Raw genomic sequence first — 6,000 nt, forward strand, 5'->3', positions numbered from 1 at the left:
AGTAGCGATGGGAAGTGAATGGTTTGTGTACTCCAACTTATTGTAATGCTGGTTATGAATAAAGGAAGGGGCTGGCATCCCCACCTGGTGAGAGGGTTTTGCCGAAAAAAAAAGATAAAAATAAGAAAATTTTTGGGTCCTCACAGTTTCTCCAATTAACTCTTGATACCTCATGTCACATAATTCTTGGTGTACAAAACTCCTTATTTATCAAATTTATTACTCACACCTTACCAGTCGGTCACACTATCTTTATGTACTACGACACTTATCATGCACTAAAATATAAGAGGGAAATTATAAAAATCTTGACTCAATTAATGAAATCACCATGAAATTTAGGGCTAGTAAATAGTTAAATAATCAAGTAAAGAAATATAGAAGGAAATATAAATTAATTTTTAAAAAATGGGAGGAAATTCTAAAGAAATTTTCGGGTCCTCCCATAGTTACTTATTTCGATCCTTTGATTTGCCTGGCAGGCTATCACTTGAGTTTAAGCGAATCAGTGAAATGACAAATTTGGCTGATATGCATAAGGAAATAGAGATTCTTTGAAAGGAAGTAGAGTTCCAAAAAAGATTAGCTGAGCACTGGGAAGGATGATGGAAACAAGAATATTTGGAGAAAATTGAGCTACTGCACAAGAACATGGAACTGAAAAAGAAATATGAAGTGTAGACACCAAAATTTTAATTTATTTCATTTTTACTTTTATTGACAATATCGGCTATTTTATTTTATTTTATTATTTCGTTATTATTTTTATTATTTTTCAGGAAAAAGAAAATGCCCACAAAAAATTGTTTTAATCATTTTTGAGTTTTAATTTGAAGAAGAGGAAAAATGTAATTGATATTTTTGAAAGTTTTAGTTTTTTTAAATTTGTTTGTAACTAGGTTTATTTATGTAAATTGATTTTAGAAAAATGAAAATGAAAAATGAAAAAAAGGAAAAAGAAAAGAGGGAGCCGTTCCATGCGCGCGGCAAGCACACGCCATTTCCTTTCCTGCAAAAAATACAAGAGGAAGTTCATCACTCAAGGACAAGATCAAAGGGGCAGCAATGAACCACATAAGCTCATTTTTTAGCAGAGCCATCTAAGCCTTTCATCGTAGGTTTTGGGGCCTTTAAATAGATGAAACACAACCAAAAGCAAAGCAGGGGTTTTTGACGGCTGGGTGAAAAAACAAAGAGGAGAGCTGAGGCATCGGTGGGCTAAAAAAAGAAACCAGAAAAACTGAGAGGAAAAGCTTTGAGAGGAGAATGACGGAGGGCCGCAAGGAGCAAAAGGAAGCGAGAGAGAGGTTCGGCGGCTAGAGTTTTGGAAAAGAAGGAGAGCTGGGGGAGAGAGCCGAGAGGAGGAGAGCATCGGAGAGACTGGTGACGCAACGCTGGAGTCTTGGAAAAGAGAAAAGAGAGAAACAAGGCCGAGGGAGGACGCTGTTATAGCCTTCATCAAGCTGTCATCAGCCGCAGACCTTCATCGAGGGAAAGGGCAAGGGGAGCAGGCTTCGAGAAGAGGTTTTGGTCTGGGCAACGATACCTTTGGGTTCTGATCACTTCAGATCGTGGTTTGCCTTTCGTCAGGCTGAAGGTAATGTTTTTACTTTGTTCATTAGCCCACTAGAATTGCGATGCTTGTTCCCGCTTGGCTTCCTCCTTTGTACGTCTGTTTTTGTGAAGCCATGAATCTTGTGTTTTTGTTATGTTTTCTTGCTTCTATTGTTGGGGTTTTTGGGGCCGAAAAGGTCTTTTATAAGATCGTATCATGGTTTCTTGCTTGAGTTCATGACTGGTGTACGTATGCTGAATGAACGAACCCAGAAAAGATTGCATTTTGGGACTGATTTTGGTATGTTTGGACGTTGAATGTTGTTTTTTCTGGCTCAAGATCGAAGCTTGATGTTTGGTTGAAGTTTTAGCAGTGTTTGGATGGAAAATTACATTGAATAAACGCAACAATGGTAGAAAATCGAATCTGAAAAATTGCAGAATTTTGTTATTTGATGCTTGTATGGTCTTCCGTCTGAATTTTCTGGTGCTCAAACATGGGAATTTTATGGTAAAAATGAGGAGACCCTTTGGTGATTTTGTTACTTGAATTCAAGTTGTGTTTAGATTTGATGCATAAAAATCTGCTGCAACAAGCCCGAAACTCTCGGCTTTCGTTGCAGCAATGGTCGTTTCAGCTGTTTTGGTTGTTGAAGTTTTTGATTTGCCCAGGGTTGGTGTTTTGTTTGTCGTCTAATTGATGCATCATGTCCATACCTGCTGCGAGTTCCTCCCTCTTATACATTTGCTGCGTTTTGCTGGCTGACAGCACTTGTGAGCCAGTTGAGAATAAGTGAATGTTTCTTTTTCGAGCAAAACTGAATTTTCTTGCACTTATTTTCGGTTGGCAAAGTTGATGGGTTTTGTCTGAGTTTCGGCACACACAAACACATCTAGGTGAATGACCAAAGGTTGTTTTGTTGAAGTCCCAACCATTAGGAAGAGTTATATTAATCCAGATTTTTGCAGAAGGTCGCATGACTGAGTTCCTTTTGCTCTCCCGTGATTCCCTTTTCCTTTTGCTGGGTGTTAGCTCGCACTCTTCCTCTCATCATATCTGAGATGAGGGGTGTCTTGTGTTCACTTTCGTTGATCAAAACTTGATGTTTGGTAGTGATATATTTGACTCGTGAAGGTTGCATGCTGCAGTGAAAGGAAACCAGAAAGGAGAGAGCTACCAGAGCTCCGTGATCTTTTCCTGAGTTTCCTTTTGCAGGTTTAGATGTTAATTTCCAATGAGCTTAGTTTCAGATTATGACTTTGATGTTTGGCTGAAAAAGATCTTGTTCCAAATGGTGTTTTGAGGCTGAAACCTACAACTAAGAAATGAAAGTTGCGGGTGTGTTCTTTGGATTGCAGAAAGCCCCAGCAAAATGCTTCAACCTTCTTGTTGCAGAAACATTTCGTAGCACTTGCATGCTTATGCATGAATAATTTCTGAAAATTACACTTTGGCCCCCAAGTCTCTTTTGTTTTACCATGACCCAACTAATTGAATAATTTCATCAATTTGATCCTTCGCAGCTTTGATTTTTGCAACTTCATTGCTTGTTTACTTTAATTAATTACCATGCTTTGTTTAGATTGCACTTAATGCATGACTTTAGGGGCTTTATGACCAAGTGAGCTTGTGTTTGCCTATTTTCTTTAATTTTTCCAAATTAATTGGTACCTTGACCATTTCTTTTATTTTGGAGGATAAATAAGTGATTTCACTCCATTTAAGGCATCAACTCAAGGGAGGTATAACTTCTTTTATCCCTTTTTTGTCTCTCCTATGTGACCCAACGTGCTAAGTGAGAATTGCATGTCTACTTGCTTCCCTTGCCTTTCCTTAATTCCTTTCATTTATTTCATTTACTTTTGCTTTTATTTAAGTTACTCTGTATGGGGTATGTGTACACCTCTTGGCTTGTAATAGATAGGGCTTGAAGAGCATTTTTGTCCATTTTTCCCCTTCCCCTTTTGTTAGCAAATGTGATAGGTTCATTAGATTGATTGCTTGTTTTGTTGCTACGTGTTAATTTGCTTTATTAGGCTCTTGCATTTAGTCGAGCATGCTAAGTGTTATGTGCTACGTGTTTATAGGTGATTGGCATGTCTACTTGCTTTCTATAGTCATAGATGAATGTGATGGATGAATGCACATCGCCACACTAGTCCAACGCTAGTTATGGCTCATTGTCCCGTTTTCCACTAGTCCAACGCTAGTAGGAATTCATAGATATGGGCTAGTCCAACGCTAGACCCTTAGGGATTTCCCTCGCTAGTTCATACTTGCATGTTTCACTACATTTCATGCATTTTTCTTAGTTTTTTAGCATTTGGCATGCCCCTCCAACCCTTTCCCCTTCCTTTTAGGTTTTTGCATCCTCATGCTAGTTATAGGGTACATTTGCTTGAGAGTCCCCTTTCGATAAGGGAAACGAGCGAGTGTGGCTACAAAATAGCCTTAGCATGCTAGTTCTTCCTTCTAATCAAAGGGAAAATTAAAGTCGTGAAATTAGGAGTCATTCCCGTACCCGACTTGATGCATTCCTCTAGGTTCATGCACCTCCATTTTACCATATCACTTTTTCATTTCTTATCCACATTTTCTCACTACTTATATCCTTCTCAATACAAATGCCATGTTCACACATTTTTCTTCTTGTCACTTGTTTTTCTACCTCACAAATTGCACCCAATTGCACTTATATGTATCTACTATCATATTTTCATCCATTTGCACACAGACACCTTTATTTTCCCAATTTGCACAAATGCACTTGTCTTACATTCGCACCCATGCACGTTTTCTTACATTTTCACACTTGCACTCATATTTGAGTCTTCATTTGCATCATTCGCGACCTCTATGAGGACTTTCCTTATTGGCCACCACAACTCATGTGGTTGGGACCAAAAAGCCTCGTAAGAGACATTTTAGATTTAGGATTGCATTTCCTTTTCATATCCATTAGTCATATCCAACATGCAACGCATATTTTGGGTAGAAAAATTAGGAAACGTGGGGCTAAATCGCTTAACTAGCTTTGGCTAGGGTAAGGGAGTGCCTTAGGCTTTGCCTTTGCCTTCTCCCTTATCAAATGTGATCCCCGATCCCTTTCTTTGGTTACGTAGACCTAAAAATTCTTAAAAAGGGGTTTGTTTACTTTGCTTTTCAAAAATTCATTTTTGGGTGACTTGGTACACCCAAACTCTATACCAAGTGGCGACTCCATTTTCCATGCAAAAAACCCTTTTTGAACTTTGTTTGGCCAAATCGTCGCATTTTCAAGTCCCACGGCCTTTTATTTTCATTTTCACACACATTCACATACATATTCCACACACACTTTCACACCATCAAAAAGTGGGGCGCGACATGAAGGGATCCTGAAGAAGGAGGTGCGGAATAAGTTTGAATTGGTGCATTTACCTAGTCAAGTAGCATCTCAAGACATTTCACAAGCTACAGTACTCCAAACGATCTGAAGTTTTGCAGGTAGATAGCTAACTCATGTATCTACAACTTTCATGTTTTGTCCAACAACTGGTTCGGTCTAAAACATGGCTAAATTTGCAGTCCAAGTTGAGTCCAGAAACAAGGTAAAACTAAAATTACACTTCTAAACTAATCTATGCATATAACCACAATTACACATACGAGTCATAAGATATACCACACATCTAATTAGGCCACAATGCCCCTTCAATATGAGCCAATTGATAGCTCCAAAACCAATCATAATTAAGCCCCAATTCGAAACCCTAACATTGATATTGACCTACACAAGTTGGAATTTCCGTAGGCAAGTGAAACTAGCACATATATTCTCAATATTTCACATAACAAAACTATCAAATGTTCTCAAAGATTGGACAACATTTCCCCTTAATTTCCTTATTTTCCATCCTATAAACAACACCAATACCATCTCACTTCAACCACATATTCACATACAAATCATAAGCTATAAAACACACCTAATTAGGGCCACAACACCCTTAAATCTTAACCAATTAAGAGCTCAATAACCAACCATAAGAAAGCCCCAAATTGGAAACCCTAAACTAAAATTTATGCACATAAGTTGGAAATTTCTTTAGGCAAGTTAAACTAGCCTATAAAACCTCAATATTTCACATAGCAAAACTATCAAAACATGGACAACCCTCAAGCATCACATATGAGCAGAAATTTCACCATAAAATTGAAAATTTCTATAACACCACTTCAAATCATGAAATTTCTCATAAAACTACCACTTTAGCAACCCTAAACTACTAGTATGGTAGTATTAGAAGCAAAGAGGGATTTCTTGGTAAACTTATGCTTAGAACCAACGTCTCCACCATTGTTTATTTGGAGTACCGATGGCTCCCATGTACTATTTGATTTACTGGATATGTTTGAGCGTTGGAGTTCTAAGTACAATGACTTCACCGGCTCACAAGAGCAAT

The sequence above is a fragment of the Coffea arabica genome, chromosome 9e, assembly GCF_036785885.1.
Source record: "Coffea arabica cultivar ET-39 chromosome 9e, Coffea Arabica ET-39 HiFi, whole genome shotgun sequence".
NCBI lineage: Eukaryota > Viridiplantae > Streptophyta > Magnoliopsida > Gentianales > Rubiaceae > Coffea > Coffea arabica.